Here is a 22,550-nt window from a genome sequence, read left to right as displayed (position 1 = left end):
TGGAGAATTCACGGTGGCAGAATAAACTCCTGAGAATTTACTTAATCCTATTCTTCTCAAATTTAGCAGTGAGGAGAAATTAAAGCTATTTTTTTCATCCTCACATCCCCCAGAAAATAATATTGAAGGTAATCTCAGTGTCCTCGAAGTTAGCCCTTTTGAGTGACTAAGCTGAAAAGAAGTTCTATCTGAGTGGGCTCCCCCAAAGGCTAAATGGATGTTTTCATTGTAAGGTCAAAGCAATGAGGCTACTGAGCTAGATTTTTTGTTTGAAGATGAAGGAGAAGAGGAGGTCTCAGTATTACAAGTGGTCCCATCCCTTGGAGTGCCTAACAGCTTCCAGATACATTGAAAAGTCAAAGGTTGGAATTCTACAGGCTGGAAGAGATGTCAATCCATTTGATAGCATAGCCTCTGATGTGATGATACCACAAGGGAATGCCTGTTAGCAGCCTGCAAGGGAGAAAGTATTAGTACTAAACACTAAAGCTCTGGGAGATGAAGCAAACTTTTTCCAGCTGTCCTAGAGTGAAACCAGCTGCCAGTGGAGCCATCCAAATAAAATTAGTCCCATGTCCCTAAGCAAAGAGCCCAAGAGAAGTCATCAGCAGGAACTGAGGACTGACTGAGTTCTATCCCTCCTCCATTTTCTAGAACCAAATAAGCTTGGAATGCCTAGATAGATAGATAGATAGATAGATAGATAGATAGATAGACAGACAGACAGACAGACAGACAGACAAACAGACAGACAGACAGATAGGATGTAGATAGATGGCAGACAGACAGATAACAGAGAAATGTATATATATGTTACGTCCATATACAGATAGATAGGTATCAGGAAGCGGGAATCCCCAGACTGAGTGACATTTACTTTCCAATCAACCCTGAATACGAAAGAAAAAGTGAAGACTTAGCTCTTGCAATATCTTATTAAGCACTACCAATCTGTAAGCTCACAGAAGTCAGGATAATATGCCATTTGTCTTTAACTGCTGTTATAACTGCAGGCCCTTCCATGAAGCAAGTTTTCAAAAAATGAACAAATAGTGATTTAAAATGAGATGAATGGAAATCTGTTTGCATTTTGCAGTAGTTTAATACTTTTCTAGAAAAATGCCACTTCAATTTGCATAGTAGTGGGGTTTTGTTTTTGTGTTTGGCCCTGACAATTTTTCCTCATATTATTAGAACTCCAGTTTTTGTTGCATAAAAAGAATCCCATCCCCACCACTCCAGTCCCTCACCCTCCTGCACTATTGAATTTTCTTTTACCTTCTGCTTACTTGTTCGGGAAGTTACTCATATTATTTTAAAAACTTACTTTTGAGCTCTTGCCTCAAAAAAAGAAAAAGGCTTACTGTCATGCTGGGCTATTCAGCAACAATCTATTCCCCTCCATGGAATAAACTCAGCCTTCTCCCCCATACTTTATCTGCTTTGGGAACTGGATTACTGCCTCATAAAACAGCACAACAGTACTATTATCACATAATCATTATCATTACCTCACTTTCAGCCATACAGATCCTTCTAATCCTGAACATCTTGCCTCTCTAATCTTGCTGTATCTATCCTCTCCTGCTGTGAAACCGGTGTGTCCCATTTTCACAGAAGCTTAACGTAATCACAAATAGAAAAATAAAATAAATTTTTAACTAAGCTGCATTTTATTGATACCATTGTGTTATAGAGACATTTAAAATAGCTCCATATTTCATTCAAGTAAACAAAACAAACATGTAGGTGGCAGTGGGGGAGAGGGGATGATCTTAGCCCAAGTCCACATTTTCTTCCCCAATCTTACCTTTTGTCTTTTGCCTTATTATTTAAGGGAAACACTTCTGAATAGAAACTGCTCAGCAAGCATTGGAAGCTGCCCCCATCCTGAGTGAAATCTGGAAGGAGCACAACCGTTCTATGACATTTTCCAGAGGCTACAAGTCATCACTATGTGACTGGGGCTTCTCTATGCCCAGGTGAAATTCCAAGGGAAATCCAAAACGGGGCCCTTTCTTGAACACTTTAACAAAACATGGATCATTCTAACTCTAAGAGGAAGACATAATCCATGTCATCCAAAGCTCTAAAGAAGTAGGGATTTTGCTTTAGTCCTTAGAACCAAAGAAAAGAAAGTCAAGAATCGTTTTACAGCAACATCAGTGCTATAAACGTTCACGGTTTCTTTACATCCATAGAACATTTTTTCCTGTATATTCCTGCAATTAGTGTTTGCTTTTAATAGTAATATGGAAAATCAGAAAATAAAAATGAAGAGAAAAAGAAAATTGGTGAATTAATGCTTGAAATAGTGGGGAAAAAAGAAAGAAGGAAAACTACAATCACCAAGACTATAAATCAGGCGTCCCCAAACTACGGCCCGCGGGCCACATGCGGCCCCCTGAGGCCATTTATCCAGCCCCCTGCCGCACGTCAGGAAGGGGCACCTCTTTCATTGGTGGTCAGTGAGAGGAGCACAGTATGTGGCAGCCCTCCGAGGGTCTGAGGGACAGTGAACTGGCCCCCTGTGTAAAAAGTTTGGGGACGCCTGCTCTAAACTCTAATTCTCAAGTATTCAATTAATATTTTGCTAACCAACCTTCCACATCTTTCAATATGCAAATAGCTAAAGCAAATATTTGTTTTTCCAGAAGTGGAATCACTCAGTATCTATTGTTTTGTTCTGCTTTATGCACCTAACAATAGAGCATGAAAGTCTCTTTGTGTCAACAAATGTGATGCAGGTAAAAATATTTTTTCTGGAGAGACCCTTCCATTCTAAAGGTACATAATAGACCAAGAGATCTGTAGAAAGCTCTTGAATTGTGGAGAGAATGTAGGCAGAAACATTTAAGGAAAGTGTGAGAGAAGCATCTGAAGTAGGGATACAGTAGAAAAAAGTAGAAGGCAGAAAAAGGGAAAACATAAAAAGCTATGATTAGTGCACAATTTAAGTAGAATTTTACTTTGATGTCACTAAGAAATACAGATTGAAGAGAAAATAATACTGTCTCTATTCCTTAAGAATAGAGAATAGCATAAATATGTGCTATAATGCTATAAATATATGCTTCACTTTCTCAAACAGAAGATGAAGAATATCAGAGAAACTGACTGAGAAAATATTACAGGTGGATGATGTTACATTATCACATTGGATCATCTCAAAGATTTAAATTCAACTCTATATCCCTAGCTTTGTTATCCAGTCATTTTTCTCAGAACAAATCAATCTGACTCATGTTTCTTCCAGTAACCTAGGGCTTATAACCTTGTAAAATCCTACTCATGCAAACATAGTACAGGATTTAATGAGAAGAAAATATAATAATTGTAAGTCACACAATTTCATTTCTTCATCAAAGCGTATCAAATGCCTTACCTATACAAGGATTTGGGTTATATGTTCGGAAAAGCCCTCAGACAATTGAAGCTAGTGAAGGAAAACAATGATAAAGAAATTGTAAATCAGAATGTGGTAGTATGTTACGTACTGGGAAATGACAAGCAGATACATAGCCATGAACTGGAGAAATGCATGGGAGCCAGGAATATCTGACACAGGTAGAGCAACCTAGTGGTTGGAAATCACCTGTTCAGAGCTATCATCTAAAACTTAGTCCATGCTATTCCCAAAGGTTTACTAAAATCCCTAAATTGACTTGCTGTGGTTGCATAACAAAAGCAGCCCAATCCCTAGATAGACCTGGGCTCTATCTTACCTTCCTTCATATCACAGCATAGGCTTGTGACATGTATTTAAAAGTGATGGCAATTTTTAGCTCAAGAAGCAAGTGCCACCATTCTCTTTTCTTCCACATGTTAATATATATACTGCAACTGGCCACGTTATCTAGCCATGTGTATAAACGCAATGGTACTCAGGCGAGTCAGTCTCAGGAAACACTGAAACTTGGCTTGCAGGCATGGTTGAGCCAAGTGACCAGAAAACTTCTCTCTAAATTATACTAAAATGCTCACTTGGGCTTTTCATTGAATAATGGCACTGGACTTCTAAATCATCAATAAAATAGAAAATATTTTATTTTATTCTCTTGTGTTATTGTGACACTGTGGTCTACATGTAGTGAAAACAACAAAGAGGCAGCAACGTGAGGAGCTCACAGATGACTTCATAGAAACAGCTGTACACAGAATCTAAGCAGCCACAAGCCAGGAAGAACAGAAACAACAGAAAGAAAAGAGCTCCCAATAATGGAAAGAGAAAACATCTTTTCTCTTTTTAACACCAAGGAAGGCTATAAACCAACTATAACAATAATGGAGCATTTCCCAGAAGAAATTCCCAAAGAGACCATCAGATCACATTTTCATTTGGGAAAAGATGTGCTTTATGAATTTTCAATATACTCTTTCTTTTGTAGAATAACAATTAGCAAACTAAATAACTACAGAAATATAGTTGACAAACAGCAGTATAACTTAAGCAGAAAGTATTTGTATTTTGAAGTTACTCAAATTTTAGCTGGGGGTCCCCTGGCCTTCAAGACCTAGAAAGAACTGCCTTCTCAATTCTAGAACCTGGGAAGCCCTAAGTCCCCTAAGGGTATCTCCTGATTTCTGAGATCAAAGATCTCATGGTCTGGACTCTGCATACACTTGGGGTAGTAGTCCTATTTAATTTCAGATAGTCAAGGATGGTCTCAGTGACTTGGTGACATATGAGCAGAGACCTGAAGGAAAGAAGGAAACCATGCAAATATCAGGGGAAAAGAGATAAAGGGAAATGCAAAGGCCAGGAAGTAGGTCTGTGTTTGCTGAGGACCAGCAAAAAGGCTTGTGTGGAGGAGAATGAATGAGGAAGGTTTTTGTAGATGAAGTCAGAAAGATATATTTGAGGTGCATATCACTTACAGAGCCATGGAAGAGGAGGAGTTTTCTAGATGTTGTTCTGATAAGATGGGAAGCCACTGGATAGTTGTGAGCAGAAGAGTAACCTGATCTGACTTTTAATAGGATTACTCTGGATACTGTACAAAAAAAATTATACTGTGGAAGGCAGAAGCAGAAAGATAAATTAGGAGACAACTGTGAGAGTCTGGGCAGATATTTTCTCTCAGAGGAATTCTCTTACCAGCTGTTTGGAAAACAGAATAAAATATTCTTTATATTTTAACATTAAAAGTATAAACTAGAAAAACTGGGAGATTACAAATTACAAATAATTATAATTTTTTAATAAATTCCAATACAAAGAAGGCACCTTTTCAATAGGGGAAAATGAAGTATAGGGCAAGAAATCAGAACACAATGCAAATCCAGGACCGCAACAGAAAATATCCCAAATTACAACCTACACTCAAGATTCTAACCAGCTATTTTTGGTTAAGGCCTTCATCAATACCCAAATAGGAAGATTAATGAGAAATACCATGGTGGTTTTAATTGTACAGTATTTGCAGTTATAAATCTAGGAAATAGCCAGACATTTTTAAAGAATCTACTACAAATGCTTACATTTAGATATTAAACAATATTTTCTATTACTTTTATCAAGTTCCAAGTTAAAAGGTCTCTTCTGACATTGTTAAGGAGATGAGACCAAATACATAAACTTTACAAACACTAAAGTTTTCTGTCTTGAATAAAATCCAAATTATACAGAAAAGAGCCAGGCAGCACATATCACAGGAAAAGCGAGCTGTACAAGGATCACTCCTTTTAAATATGTCACCTCTTAGATTTCATGCAATATTCATTTAAGTATTATTTGCCTACTTACCTTGGAACTTTTACCCTTGTATTATGATAAAAGGAGATTAAAATTCCAGGAACTATTAACTGTTCCCAAAAGTAATTCCCATTTTCCTCTGGCAACTTAATATATTTGAAACTGAGCCCATTTTTGATTAAACTATAGGAAGACTCTGCCAGGTCTCTGCTAAAATTTATCACGTATTTCTCTTTCATGTCATCTGAAATGTTTTTGAAGAAAATCAAAGGTACATCTAAAATAGAATTTTATTTTTAACTTCTTTTTGCCACTTGAAAAGAACACAGTTGTCAATGACGCTGATCTATGGGTGAAGGAAAAAAACCAAGGTGGTCAGGAAGGCAGCTCAAAGTTTTCACAAAGTCCTTGGTCAGCTTTTATGTACATCAAAATGAAACCTATGGCCCCTGATGACTGAAAGCCTTCATCCACTCACAGCCTCTCTCCTATCTCCTCTCCACGCTATGTGGTTGCAGAGGCTCTTTTCAAGTCAGAATATCAGATAAGAGGGTGCTGGTGGTTGATATTCATCCTTTTTGAGAGTTACATCTGTCAAAGTAACCCAGATAAAATGGGTTTCCTTCTATTTCTAATGGCAGTTTAAACTATTTTAAAAGGATGTATCCTTCTGTTTGCACATGATCTCAGTTTTTCTCCAGTGTGCCTAGGATATTCTATCACCTTGTATTTTAAACATTGTCTTTTAGTGGGGGAAAAAAACAAAACATATACTCTGACACTCAGAAGTATTGTGAGAAACTAGGCAATTTCCAACCCTAAGTGTAAGGCCAGTGAAAAATCTGTAAGATACACTTAAAATATTCATTAACAGGAGAAAGATTATGCCTCAGATTTAAAACATTATGGGGAAAACAACTTGTAAACATTAACAATTTGAAGCTGAGTGCCTAAGGCAATGTTCCTCACTTGCACAGAAGCCAGTGATTTGCCTCTGGAGTCTGTTCCACACCTCCCTAATAGGCCTGAAAGCTACAGACAATTAATTATTAGATTATGTAACTCCCACTGCTACAAGGTGGTGGAATATTCTATGGTTTTCCTTCAAGTGTGCTGCTTTTCAGCTAGGGGTGTAATTTCATCAGCTCACTTGTCTTTGTCTTTGTGCTACTTAATCCTGGCTTCCCAGGGTTTTTTTTTAATTGGCTCAGCGTCCTTCTGCCCTCAATCAGCCTGATTTTCATTCCTGGGTTCTCAGTGAAGATAACTGAATCTAAAAATTGTGGTACTAACATCTTATAGCAATGTCAGATATATTTATCCATCAAAACTTCTATATATAGAGGGTCTATCTCTCTCTGATTAATGAAGGCATGTCATGGAAAGCTTCTGAAATCTACACAGTGCCAGGGAAATACTGGAGCAACCTCCCACTACACTAGTGTTAATGTCTGGCAACCAGCAATCATGGCACTGTGGAAAGTTCATCGGTCAAGGAACTAAAAGACAATGAGATGTGGTTATGATTGATTCTACTATATGCATTTGCAACCAATGCACTTACTTTGAGCCTCAGTTTACTTATCTATAAGTAAGCAATAAAAACACCTGTTTCAAAGGGTTTTGGTCAGAGATAAAATAATAAATATTAAAATGCTTTCCAAATTGTAAATGCTATAGAAATCAAGGGACCACACTACTTTTGGTATTCTTCAGCTCTAATTTCCTTATCATCATGGAAGTAAACTATCTCCTGAGAACTTGTGGAAGTTTTTATTATTAAAAGATAATTTAGAAGGTCTTCATTAACATATTCAATCAAATTCACTGTTTTAATTGGTTAACTGAAATTTCACTGCTAAAATAGCATATAAGGAACAACAATAAAATCTTGAATAAATGTTAATTTCATAACATCAAATTTATTAAGGACCAAACAAAAGATTATGGCCACTGACATTACTCAACTCAGCTGTCTCATTTGATGATCATGGACCACACTGATGCAAGAATACTATGTCACCTCCAATGTTTAACCATCACCTTTGATAAGGTGTTCACAAATGAACATATGCAGCCCACACCTTTCTTCTGGGCCTTAACTTAAATCCTTAACTGTTTGAAATCCTCTGAGTTTCTGACACTTATCAGTCCTAAAGTTTAGTTCATTCCAGTTGTCTAAATTTGGGCTTGTCTATTTTTCATTAATGATGTCATCATTCCCTCAATTACCCAGCTCAGTAATTCATCCATTCTTCCTTCAAAATATCTTTTAATAATTATTTCCTTTCATTCTGATCATTAACTCCCTAGTGTGCCTTTATCATCTCAATCCTAGACTAACATGTGTTTTCCCATGAGCCTCCATACCTCATAATCCCTCTATTTTGTTCCACATATACCAGTATTAATTTTCTTAAGATTTCACTTTGAGGTATCACCCATTTATTCCAAATAACCAATACCCCAGTACCATGCCAAGCTTTCAAATTCCACCCAAAGTTATTTTTCTTAATTGAAGTCACTCCACAGCAAGATGTTTCCAAGCTTTAATAAATTGCAGTTGGAAATTTATTAAATTACTATGTCAGCTACATGTGACTAGATATTCCACATCAGTAAGAAATACTTAATGCAGCCTAAAAATAACTTCTCATCATGCTTCCTACAAATCTTACATGTGCAAGAAGTAAAAGTTGACTCGTTCATAGCAACTCTCAGTAGCCAGTTGCCCTGGCAGCTCCCTAACAACAGTGTAAGCTGGGACTGCCACCCTGCCAAAGATGTGGGAACAGCCTGCTCCAGTGGAAAAGGCAAAGAAAGCACCCAGTGGAGGTCTTAAGTCAAGTGGGATACAAACAGTCTGACTAACTCTCCTGGCTTGCCTAGAACTAAAAGGTTCCTGGGACATGGGAATTTCTATGCTAAAAGTGAGAAAGTCTCAAGCCAACCCTGAGTCAGTAGCCCTAGTAAAGACCATAATGCATGTTGCCAAGCTGCAGGAGAAGCACTAAGCACAATCAGGTCAGGGAAGTTAAGGCCATGGAGTAGGATGCCAGAGTCCATGGTGCCAAAGGCCAAGGCCAAAATATGTTCAGGTGGATCCTATCTTGACACAGCTTGACAATTCAAATGCTTTGCTGTCCCCCATCTCCACACCTGTATATCATGAGTCTTAATTTAGCCAACTGTATGAACTACCTCTTGACACTACATGAGGTACCAAGGTCTGTCTGTTTGCTTCATCTATTTAGTTCATTCCAGGACAAAATTGCAAGTGCATCCAGAATGTACATAGAAAATTCTATTTTATAAGCTAGAAAGCCAGGTATGTATGAAGTGTAACTATTTTAATTTCCTTAAACTGAACTTAATTCCTACCTTAAACCCCCAATTCCAGCTAATAGCAGACAACTTAATTGAGTCACTTCAAGTAAATGTTATCTAATTAGTGATTACTCAGTTACTTCTGATTTAAACTCTGTCAACTTGGAATAAAACACCCATGTCTTGTCTTCTTAAAGATCCCACAAACCTCTCTAGGGTTTCTGGGTCAGAGGGGAATGTAGGGCTCTTCTCAAACTTCAGGAAGCAACAAAGTCACCTGGAAGGCTGTTGATTACAGCCCACAGTGTATGTAGGTCTTGGGCGGGCACCCAAGGATTTGCATTTCTTTTTTTTTTTTTTCAGACGGAGTTTCGCTTTGTTACCCAGGCTGGAGTGCAATGGTGCGATCTCGGCTCACCGCAACCTCCTCCTCCTGGGCTCAGGCAATTCTCCTGCCTCAGCCTCCTAAGTAGCTGGGATTACAGGCACGTGCCACTACGCCCAGCTAGTTTTTTGTATTTTTAGTAGAGACGGGGTTTCACCATGTTGACCAGGATGGTCTCGATCTCTCGACCTCGTGATCCACATGCCTCAGCCTCCCAAAGTGCTGGGTGGGATTACAGGCTTGAGCCACCGCACCCGGCCAGGATTTGCATTTCTAATAAATTCCTAGGTGATGCTGATGCTGCAAAAGGAATCAGAAGTCATGCAATGAGAACCACTGGGACAAGGATAGGTCTCTTCCAGGTGACACTGGCTCCTCAATGGTCTTTTTCCAGTCTCTTAACTGTCTCTCTCAAGTTTATCATCTCTGCTTTTGGCAACAAAACAACTCCAGGTGACGGAAGGTGTTCTCTTTCGAGGTCCATGAGGGGGCATAGCTTTAAGGGCAAGAATCTCCCGGCGTCATACCCCGCTCCCATTTCTCTCCATCCGGGAGATTCAATGGTTTATGTTTGAATTTCACAGGCACGAAAAGAAACTAAAAGTCAATCACTCCAGTGAAAGTTCTAAGGAACTCCTTTCATTGGCCCAGAGTCTTGGAGAAGGTGGGGGTTTCTCCCAGGATAAAAGTCCATGCTCCCTCACCTGCGCCAGATTTCCAGATTTCCAGCTTTCGGGAATCACCTCAGACACGGTGGGAGCTCCCTTCAAGATTTTCCCCTCTGGAATCCCCTTCCACATCCCTTTGTGGAAGCCTTTCTCCTCTCCTTTTCTTCTCTTTTCTCTACTAAATAAAATCACCTTTCTGCAACACTTCTTGGGTCCAATATTCACTTTATGAGCATACGGTCCACCTGCAGTGGCCCTACCACTTATTCCTTAAGAGGCTGAAGGTCAAGAACCCACAACCATCACCAGCATCCGAGAAAAAATCCGGTTACACAGTGAGGGTGCAATGAGTATCCTACCTGTCTCAAGTTGAGGATGGGTCATATAGTATAATACAAAGAAATGTGCAGTTGTAGAAGTACTTCAACTAATACACCCAAATTACGGTTTTGCTATATCCTCAGTGTCAGTATCTTACCATTTTGTTCACATAGCTCCCTTTGGTTGCATCCTGTAGCTTGTTAAATAGTATTGATCCAGTATAGAGTGAAGAAAAATGACTAGAAGTAATCAGTCTTTGTCTCTTAATAGCCACGTGACCTTAGAAAAGTTCTTTACATCTACTTGCTATCAATTTTCTTACCTATAAAATAAGGCTAATATATTCCCTGCCACGGCAATCTCACAAAATATTTGCAAGATTCAAAGGTAATGTATGAGATCATGCTTTGAAAATAATTAAATATTAAACAAGTTATGATACAAATAACTTATCATCCTAAGTAGTTAAAAGTTTATAAAACCTGGATACATATAATTTTTGTTATTTTAAATACTTACTTCTAATACTGCCAGTCACTCACTGGTCAAACTCATAGGCAGTTACACAGTTGGGAACTGGAACCCACTGTGTACATCTCTTTCCAACCCCATGTGCAGTGACATTAAGTGGGTACCCTGAAATCAACAAATGCTACAAATAAAAACTTGTGTGTTGTTTATTTTCAGAGAATTGGTTGTTAAAATATTTACCAGAATACCACTGCCTATAAGACACACTGGGCCTCTCAGAGGTGTATTTCCAATATACCTGAGGTAAACTTTAATAAAGTGATAGTTTTTGATAAAGTGATAAAAGCTACTTTTTTTACACTACACAAAAATGTTTTCATTTAAGCAAAACATATTAAAATGTAAACAAATACGGTGTTTTAGCATATGTACTCCTTTATCTGCAGCAGCAATTTTCACATCAAATGGGGTAACAATCACCTAGGGCACTTGTTTAAAATGAAAATTTCAGAACCCTGCTGCTAAGATATCTGAACAAGTGTTCTGGGCAAAACCATTCAGGACATAGGCATAGGCAAGGACTTCATGACTAAAACACCAAAAGCACTGGCAACAAAAGCCAAAATACACAAATGGGACCTAATCACACTCCAGAGCTTCTGCACAGCAAAAGAAACAATCATTAGAGTGAATCAGCAACCAATAGAATGGGAAAAAGTTTTTGAAATCTACCCATCTGACAAAGGGCAAATATCCAGAATCTACAAAGAACTAAAACAGATTTACAAGAAAAAACAAACAAGCCCATTCAAAAGTGGGCAAAGGATATGAACAGTACTTTACAAAAGAAGACACATATGAGGCCAACAAACATATGAAAAAATGCTCATTATCACTGGTCATTAGAGAAATGCAAATCAAAACTACATTGAGATACCATCTCACACCAGTTAGAATGGCGATCACTAAAAAATCTGGAGACAACAGATGCTGAAGAGGATGTGGAGAAATAGGAACACTTTTACACTGCTGATGGGAGTATAACTTAGTCCAACCATTGTGGAAGACAGTGTAGTGATTCCTCAAGGACCTAGAAATAGAAATTCCATTTAACCCAGCAATCCCATTACTGGATATATATCCAAAGGATTATAAATCATTCTATTATAAGGACACATACACACAAATGTTCACTGCAGCACTGTTTACAATAGCAAAGACTTGGAACCAACCCAAACGCCCATCAATGATAGACTGGACAGGGAAAATGTGGCACATATACACCATGGAATACTATGCAGCCATAAGAAACAATGAGTTGGTGTCCTTTGTAGGGACCTGGATGAACCTGGAATCCGTAATTCTCAGCAAACTGACACAAGAACAGAAAACCAAACACTGCATGTTCTAACTCATAGGTGGGTGCTGAACAATGAGAACACATGCAGATAGGGAGGGAAGCATCACACACTGGGGACTATTGGGGGACAACAGAGGAGGGACAGTGGGGGGTGCAGAGTTGGGGGCAGATAGCATGGGGAGAAATGCCAGATATAGGTGATGGGGAGGAAGGCAGCAAACTACATTGTCATGTATGTACCTGTACAACAATCTTGAATGTTCTTCACATGTACCTCAAAATCTAAAATGCCATTTAAAAAATTACGCCTTTTTCACAAACTCTGGGGGATCCAAAATAGAGGGTCCTAAGATGACATGTGAAGCTATGGATGAAACAAAAATCCCACATTCCGGCTTTCAAAGTCCTCTACCACATGGTCATTAACTTCCTTCTCTCCACTTCAAAATGGCCCTGTAAGTGTGCCTCCCCTGAATTCAGAAGCTACCATCACTGCCCTGCAACAGAATCCTTGGCCTTCAAACTTACTTCTGTTTTTTCTCAAATGGCCCCGTTTCTGAAATATAGGGATTTGGTTCCACTATCTCTATGTCCCAGGTCTCTCTGTGAACCTACTACTTGACAAGCTGTCAGCAAAAGTTAGGCAAAAATCAATAGAACATGTTGATTAAAAGCCAGGCTCTGGAGTCAGACAGACCTGTTTTCTCACCAGCCTCTTCCACTCAAGTTGGTCAAATTCTATGCCTCAGCTTCCTAATCGGATAAACAATGGCATGTTAAATGAGTTGTACATATAATCCTCAGTGCCTAAACAGCTAAATAAATGTTAGCTGCTTTTTATTAATAAGGTCATTAATAATAAATAAATGAATGAACGAAAAGAACAAATAAGGAAATCTATCAGTTCAATTTCTAAGAAATAACATTAGTTTGGCCACTCTAGCCTACCTGCCCCTCTCTAAATTTCCATAACACTTATTCTTCCTTCTACATACCAGCAATATAGCAGTCACTGCTTTTTGCCGTTATTCACAATTTTAAACATAATTGTGTTCCCCAATTACACCTAAGACTTCGCCTAAGAAGCATCCACGATGCATTCTTGGTCTTGGTCCTACTTTTCACAGCATAGGCTTAGTTACCAGAACTCTGTAATACCTGGTACACTGCCTCCCTGATATAACAGGTGTCTGGAAGGGATAAAGCTCTCCCTTTGTACTTTCTCACAACTATGTAATCTGACACAGATCACCCTGATAGGCAAACTGAAGAACCAACAAAGGTGAAAACCAGATTAGGAAAGCAACCCTTACATATTTTATGTCAGTGTTTGTTTGCGTTATGAAACTACGACTGTAACCGATGCAGATGACTATATAAATGAAGACCAAAGTTAAGAAGAAAATTTGGTTTACCTCTTTGCCAAGTTTCCTGCAGTATGTCTTGAAAGCCGTCGAATGTGGACCTTGTGTTGACAAAATAAAATAGATTTCAGAGCCTTTTATACTAGCAAACTTAGTAATTGTTTCAAGGGCACATACCGGCAACAAGTCAGGACAGGTATACAAATTGAAATCTTACAAAAAGTAGCAAGAAAAGGGGTCAAGAAAGAAGGATGAAGGTCTGTGTATGCTCCATTCCCCCACAGGCTACAGAATACTGCTGAACCTTTTGCCGAAGCAATTTTACTTTAGTCACAAAAGTCCTGCTGTACAAAAATAACTTGTTTTATAAATTAGCTGTCAAATCCTTGGAGAAACCAACCATGAACAATTTGTTCTTGGTTATATTTCCATTATTGTCACTATTTAATCCATAGTTTAGTGATTAATGGTTTTCTAAGAAAACTTGTTTGAAGTATAAAGAATGAAATCCGTTAAACCAAGTAAGACCCGAAAAGATTCATTCCTCTTGGGGTCCCATCAGCCCTGAAACTGCCTTGGCATAATTAATGGTCCAAGAGATGAAACAGGACTCCTATTCTGTCATATCTCTTCTATTTACGTCTTCAAAAATGAAAAATAATGAGTAAAGGTGTAAAACAAATTGCTTGATATGCCAAGAAGCAGAATAATCTCATTAAAATAATTAGAATTTCACCTCAAATTATTCAATACTCTGTTTCACTGCAGGAAAAGCCCAGTTTGGGTGATCCCCTTATGTATGTGGGCATTGTTTATGACCTGCCATTGGAAATGTTCAGCAGGATGTACTTTCTGAAGCTAGATAAGAAACCTCTAGATATGCTTCTCTCAGAATTTAAAGGCTGTTTGGGGACAACAATTTTTCAGAAGTATATACTTATAGACAAAATTGTTGACTTCTTTAGTTTAATTGAGTCTTCTAAATATCCGAGAGAAGAGTACAGAATGCAAAACTATTTAGTATGAGCCCATGCTCATAAATTCGTGGAAATGATGTTTGCATGTATAGCAGACTAGAAAGGGCAGCAGAAAATGATAATAGTGGATTTATTCAGGAATTGGGTAAAAGGCATTAAATTTTCCTTTATGCAGTAAACACAAATTAAGAACACTGACAGTAGCTCACCCTGGCTCTACAGCATTTGGGGTCAACAACTTGTGTCCCTGAACTGGTAAAATGCAAATCATTATTGTAATCCAATCTGATTTAATGTAGTATGCTATTTCTTAAGTACCAACTATGAGAAATGCATTTTGCAAATATCATGAGCAATAGAGATACAAGGTTTAATCAGAATCCATGCCTACAGAGACACTGAAATCTAGTGGGGGATAAACATGCAAATAGAAATAACTATGATAGAAATGTAAATTTGAAATGCTCTATGAAAAACCAGGGAGGAAGTGACTAGCTCCAACTAGGGGAACAGGTGAAGGTTTTACAGAAAAAAAGCAACAGAGAAAAGTCTATAATTTTCCCAAGATGTGGAGGCTTGGGACAAACTTGGTTAAAAGGCACATCTGAGGAAGTGCTGGGTTCTACAGTAACAAGCAAAGAAACAGACTATACTAAAAGGCTATACTTAGACCCCATATTAATTATACTGCAACCCTGGGAGCTTCTGGTTTTGGTTTTGGATCCTCTAGCATCAAACTTGGCACAAGGTAGTCACTTGACATATATTGAGAGAAGGCAGCCAAGCCTCATGGAATCAAGGAGGGAGACAACCCCAAGTAGGGCAGTTATGTCAGTATAAGTTCCAACTAGAAGATCACTAGAGCTTTAGATGTGAAAGTGCACTTCTTTTTTTTTTTTTTTTTTTTTTTTTTGAGACGGAGTTTCGCTCTTGTTACCCAGGCCGGAGTGCAATGGCGCGATCTCGGCTCACCGCAACCTCCGCCTCCTGGGTTCAGGCAATTCTCCTGCCTCAGCCTCCTGAGTAGCTGGGATTACAGGCACGCGCCACCATGCCCAGCTAATTTTTTTTTGTATTTTTAGTAGAGACGGGGTTTCACCATGTTGACCAGGATGGTCTCGATCTCTCGACCTCGTGATCTGCCCGCCTCGGCCTCCCAAAGTGCTGGGATTACAGGCTTGAGCCACCGCGCCTGGCCAGTGCACTTATTTTCTATGTGCTTAAATATAATGTCTCATAATGAGTAAGCAAAAAAAAATCACAAATGCACTCATTTTACCTTCAATGAAAAATAATGTTTTCATTTAATATTATAAAAATATTAAATGAAATTAATATTAACTGATTTTTCAGTTTGTATCTTTCCATGTCTACATGTATGATTTCACACTTTCATTAAACAGTGGAATACAAATACGATGTACTTCTTTTCACCAAAGGATAAGAAAAACTTAGAGAATATTATACTCAAATCCAGTAGTACTTCAATTAACATTTACAAATAATAGTTAAATCAACTAATCCTTTAGGAAGGAGGCACCTAAACCAAAGTCAATGTAGTGAGAAACATTATCTCCTTTTGCATCAATTCTCTGTATTTCCTAGCTCCCAACTCCCACAAAGAGCCTCTGGTCCTTCACATCCCTTAATCTTATCAAAAAGTGGAGAATGACTACTGTTATAATTCCACTCTAGTTAGTACTCATTCCTATTGAAAATTAACTCAAAGTATTTTCACTTTCTAGAGCTCCCTAATTGGCAATGTTTTTCTATTCCTAATAGGAAAGGCATTTTCTTACTTTAAGGAATTCTTGAATACTTAGGTTGCCTACTAAGCCTACTTAGCTGACTTAGGTAGACCTAAACACTAGTCCATACAGTGCCTCTTCTTGGAGCTGGTGTAATGAGGAGCATAGCCCCTTGAGAGGGGTTGCAGCCTGATCGCCATAAAGTGAGGAGAAACTCAGATGCCACTGCCTATCACCCAGTGAGTCTGTGCAATGAAAAACCTTGCACAACTGAACATAGCAACCCTGCTTAAAGGGCAATCCAATTTAATGCTCATGGGATGATCGGGGAAGAATGCACAAATACACACTGTAAGGCCAGACTGGTTCCTTACTCTTCTGGGACGCTGGCTATGGCTGCTGGAAACTTCAGGGAATAAAAGAGCGTATGTTACATTTTCTGAAGTGAGCCTGTATTACCATAGCAAAGGGTTGTCTGCCAGGAGGTCCCTCACTCCAAGCTTGCCCCCAGTGGATTTTCGGTTCCAGGTATAAACTGAGCACCAACCTTCACCTCCTTTAACCTGAGTTGCCTAAGCTTTGCTTAAGACAAAAATATTTTTCTCAGTATTTAAAATTTGTTGTATATTCTTGCTTATGTGAAACACATCCTTCTGCTTCCCAGATTATTTCTGCCTGTAGTTATGAAGTCTCTAACAAATAATTATGTTGTTAGAATGCATTAATCTCATTAATAGAGCTATTACTGCATCCAGTAAATAATGGTGATGATAGGTTTTTAAAATCAACTTTTAAAACTACTTTTAGGAGTTCTGTTTACTTATGCACTGCCTCTACTTCCAAAAAAGGATTTGAGATGCCTTAAAACACAAAGACCAAAACCCATTAACTTTGCATATAAAATCAAAGTCAAATAACAACAAGGAAATGGTATCCCAAAACTCAGACTGAGCAAAATGACCTCATCTGAGCACAACATTTAATTCTGGTAGTTCCTATTGCTCAATCACAGGAACCTAATAGGTCATTTCGGGTGATAAATGCTATTCTGGTGCCGAGAACAAAGAGGAATTTATCATGTGAAATGGTATAAAATGGTATATAAATTTTCTTTGCAATTCACCAGATTACATACTGAACAAGGTCTTTGACAGCAGCTCTCATGAACCATGCAAAGGCATCTTTAAGGGCTAGTTTCACGGACACGCGATCTGCGGACCAAGCTTAGAAGAGCCCCATGCATGGTTCAATGCTCTGCTGTTGCTGACTTGAAATTATTAATAATTTTTAACCAGGATTCCCACATTTTCATTTTTCACTGGGCAATATCAATTATGTAGCTGATTAAGACATCTTTCATCCAGCTTTTTCTTCGGTCAGCCCCTAAGTTTTTTGTTTTAGGATGTTTCTCCTTTAGCAGTAGAAAGTATATTATTTGTAGAGTTTATCCTATATTTTTCTGTGTATTAAAAATAATCCACCATGGTTATACAGATATACAGATCCTCATCCGTCGCTGCACCCATCATTCCTAAGTCTTATAAACACTAAACTTAAGTAATAATACAATTATGTGGGGAGTAGAGGGAACGCCAGTATTTTTCTCTCTTTATATGTTTAACTTCAAGACACCATTCATCAGAAATAACATATTTATTAGGATGGCTTGTAGATATAGTTAAATACCTTTGCTGTAAAATCAGTAAATGGGCTTCTGGTTTAAAATCAATGACCCAGTTAGATGAAGCTTGACTTTATCAAATTGAAGAATTTGATCTTTGAATCATACTTTCCACGATTTTTTCCCTTGATAATTGTCTTAAGTAAATTTTCAAGGGTGTTCAAAGACAAGTAAAATATCCTCAGAGGGCATTTTGTACCTCACTCTACCTTCAGACCTGTTATAGTCACTCCTTCCTACCTGACAGGTGGACTCCTAGCCTGTTCTTTCCCAATTTTTGTGCATAGTTGAAAGACATCTTTGCCATCCATAATTCACCAAGTAAAAGAGAACTTGGCAGCTGCTGTCCATATGATTGATGAAAACTGTCTGCATATAGTAGCATTAGAGGCACCTATCGGCATATCAGGCATGGCACTGAGGCTGCTGCTGGAATGTGTTAGGTGTCGTGAATCCAGTATCCTGCACTCTCCTTTTAACAACTACAATTTTCTAAGCACTGTGCTAGGCACAAGAAATACAACACTGGGCAAGACATTCTAGCCAGTCTGCAGCTTAGAATCTAATGATTAATTAGACGAGTAGATGGATCATTATCACACCATGTATATGTGACACTGGCATTACAAAGGAAGCAATCAGGGAAGGTTTTCTCAAGAATGTGACAGTCAATCTCATTTAAAATATTTAGCTCTATTATCAATTTACAATGTAACTTATTAAATACAGATTTATGTATGAGGTTAGAAGTGAATTTACCGTAAATTAATGAAGTTTAAGTACAGGGCCCTTTCCCTGCATAGGCCCCTTCTGAGATCTTTTCACTAATTTTGTATTTGTAATTCCATGTTCTCTTTCTTAAAGAGGGCCCCACAGAACTGTGTAAGTCTCATAACCCACAAAACCTGGATCCTCATCCGCATGGCTTCCCATGCTGGATTTTGATCTCAGCACACATAGAGTCCTTTACAGAATGACAGGCTCACACAACTGTATTCTGTTAAAAATGTTGGTTCCATTTTACTACCTCATAAACTTAAAAATACAACAGGACTAGTTTGGAAGGCTGCAAACTTTACCCTAGTCAGCCTAATTTTCTCAGGCTACACTTTCTTCCTGAGTCCAAAATTGTATTGCTAATTCCAGGCTTCTTCCTATTGAAAGCATAAAGACAAGAAGAAGATGATCATATGCATTTTGGTGTTGATCTGAGAACCAAAGAGAGGCAAGGGGTAAAAACTTTTTTTTTACATGTGCTAAGAAGAAAGTCCTTCAACTGCAGCTCCTTTCAGAAACTAGAACTTCTCACTTCTTGGTCTCACCCCACAGCCTGCAGTAGCTTTCTAGACAACTTCACTGCGGGGAAGGAAACATAATTTGCCTATTTTTCTCTAGAATCTTGCTCTCTAATGTCATGGATTTCCTTTACAACAGTGATAGAGAACATCAAGATTGTTAAATGGGTAAAACTGTATTTTCAGGGATATGGTATTTAAGATAATTTTTAATCAAACGAGTATGTACCTAACACAAATATTGAGTTTTATGCATCATTCTCAGTAAGTTTATCTGCTTTATTTAAAAATAAGGTTATCTACTTCTGGGATCAGTTTTCTTCTTAAAAAATCACTTGGCAACCAGAGAAATAACAAAATTCAAATAGGAATAGTAATTCTTGGAGTATTAAACAACCACCTTTATTCTATGAAACTGTCTGTGACAAGAGGTCTATTAAACAGTGTTTACAACTCTTTTGCCACTAAACATTAACATTTCCACGAGATAAAGCACAGTAATTAAAAATTGCAAGCTAAAGAAACCAAATTCACATGATGCCATTTGCAGCAAAATTTATTTTGATTTATTCTGGATAGAAATGCAAATAAATCTTTTGAGCATCTATAGACTAAAGAAGATTGCCATGAGACTTAAACATAATTATTATAACACAAGGCAAAAGGAATAAAAAGTGTATTAGCACAGTGGCTTAGAAAAAGAGACATTCAAAGAATATAATTCATCTGATAAGCACTAACAGGTCACACTGTTTCAAACCAAGAATGCCAACAAAAGTTCTCAAAATATTAGGAGAAAATCTTTAGAAGCTATTATAACCTTACACAAAAGGTGCAAAAATAATAATATGATATTTCTAATAGTGGAAAAATGACAGCAGGCAGCAGGCTACATTGTTACTTGATACTGAAGGGCCTTCAGCTACGCAGCCCAAGATTACCTTTGCCAAAACCTTTCTCATGTAAATTGGGAAGGGTTTTTATCAGATATGATTCGAGGCTCTTTATCTGCACCTAAAAGTGTTGATAACAAATTATTAACTTTTGAAATAGTCCAGTCTTTAAATAGTTGTATATTGGTAAAAACTGAAAAAAAAAAATTAGCTGTGCAATCACTTTGTGGGTGTTCATACAATTTTAGCAAGTCCAATTTCAATGGAAATGTGTCTTCCCAAAAACAAACTTAAACTTTCCTTTCTCCTCTCATAAACCAGAACATTTACCAGATATCAAAAGTATCTTGTAGTAAACAGTGAATTTTTATATTCTTTCAAAAATTTTTTTAATTGAATAATTTTATTTAAATAAGTGGATTCATCAGAAAACTAAAGAAAATACTCAGAAGGATTATAAAGTCTCTATCACAATGGGAGAAGGCTAATAAAATTTACAGCTACCCTAGCTTTAACATAAACTCATTGATCAGTATTTCAAATAAAAGGCATTCTCGGTAAGACTTTTGTTTATGAACTCATCTAACATTCTTAACAACTTTACTTGAATGTCTTGCTCTTCAAAGGCAAAATTTATAAAACTATACTAATCTACACATCCCCTCCCACCAATCTCCTTTCCTTGCATTCCACTAACAGATCTTCCTTTCTTTAGCTTTGCTCCCCTCCAAATTACAGTTAGAATGATCTTCCCCTCAAAACATAAATCTGATCTGTCATTGCTGTATTTGAAACCCTTCAAATGTTTCTGATTGTCCTTTAATCATCTGAATTTGACTCACAACTCACTCTTAGATCTGGTCACTGCCTACATATCCTGCTGTATTGCTTCTGATTCTGTCTCCTAGTCTAGGCTGTAACTGGCCATGCTGAATTGCCATAAATTCCACAGATGTATTAATTTATCTCTCTTCTTGCCCAAACCTGCCTTCCTCAATCCTACTCCCTATTCCTTCAACTGAAATATCACTGCCAATGAACCCCTAGGCTAGACTATGTTCCCACCATATTCCATACTTCCTTTTTTCATAAACTCTATCTTACACACATCCTTATTATTGCTATGGGAGGGGATGATTCTTCGTCACTCCTTGAGTTTCTTTCATATGGAAGGAGCATACTAGTGTGACACTTACTCATCCCCATAAAAGGAGGAGTGACTGACCTGATAGATTTTAAAAGGGCAACAGATAGTCTGCCTCTTCTGTCCGTTTTTTTCCCCCCAGCTGGGAGCTAGCTCATCTACAGGGAGCATGTGCTCAATCTCTACGTACTATAGGTCTTACAGGGGCCAGTTATTCTCCCTGCAGAGGAGCCTGCAGTTGTCCACTAATCCCAAAAAGTATTAGAAAGCTTATTTGTTCCTTGATACAAGAAACATGCTCTGGTATCACCTATAGCAGTCTAAAGGTGATATTTTGTGTTACCTGGCTGTCATACTTTTTTTTTTTTTTTTTAATTTCTCGGTATGTCCAGAAATCAGGTAGGAACAAAGAGTGGTTTTTGTTGGAACCTTAAATCCCTTAAATTATAATTAATTAGGTACTGTCCTTGGTGGTAGTCTATAAGCTCTAAAAGGCAGATACACATATGTCATCTGGCTTACTAATGTAGTCCTTGTAACCCAGCAAGCACCTGGCCAATAGTAGGAGCTTCATAAATATTGTTTATTGAATTAATAAATGAATAATGAGATCCCATGTCTATACTTTCATCTTATCCACTATTTGTCATTGCAATTATGACCAATTAAACTGTAACTACTTAATGTATTCCTTTTTTCCAAATTCCATCCAGTGTCTTCTATCTTAACACATTTTAGACTCTTGACATCAATCTGATATACTTTGAAAGTTTCTACTAGTCTAGGCACAGCGACTCATACCTGTAATCCCAAAACTCTGGGAGGCCAAAGTGGGCAGATCACTTTGAGGACAGGAGTTAGAGACCAGCTTAGACAACATGGTGAAACTGCGTCTCCACTCAAAAATACAAAAATTAAAGCCGGGCGCGGTGGCTCACACCTGTAATCCCAGCACTTTGGGAGGCCGACGCAGGTGGATCACGAGGTCAAGAGATCAAGACCATCCTGGTCGACACGGTGAAACCCCGTCTCTACTTAAAATACAAAAAATTAGCTGGGCATGGTGGCGCGTGCCTGTAATCCCAGCTACTTAGGAGGCTGAGGCAGGAGAATTGTCTGAACCCAGGAGGCGGAGGCTGCGGTGAGCCGAGACTGCGCCATTGCACTCCAGCCTGGGTAACAAGAGCGAAACTCCGTCTCAAAAAAAAAAAAAAAAAAAAA

At 38.1% G+C, this 22,550-nt stretch overlaps 1 protein-coding gene across 18 annotated transcripts in view; it reads right to left on the bottom strand.

Moving 5' to 3' along the window:
* The window catches only part of HDAC9 (histone deacetylase 9), a 1,049,458-nt gene that overhangs the window by 889,852 nt on the left and 137,056 nt on the right, over positions 1-22,550 (bottom strand). For 2 of the 18 annotated variants that reach the window (XM_074379581.1, XM_074379577.1), the window contains exon 1: positions 1-22,550. This exon is cut by the window's left edge and continues 49,919 nt beyond it. The exons of the other annotated variants lie outside the window; for them this stretch is intronic. The gene's annotated coding sequence lies outside the window, so the exon portion shown is untranslated. 18 annotated transcript variants of the gene reach the window in all.

Source organism: Saimiri boliviensis, chromosome 10 (assembly GCF_048565385.1).
Source record: "Saimiri boliviensis isolate mSaiBol1 chromosome 10, mSaiBol1.pri, whole genome shotgun sequence".
Classification (NCBI taxonomy): domain Eukaryota; kingdom Metazoa; phylum Chordata; class Mammalia; order Primates; family Cebidae; genus Saimiri; species Saimiri boliviensis.
The sequence above is the reverse complement of the archived record's forward strand: the minus strand, read 5'-3'. Positions and strand labels throughout refer to the sequence as shown.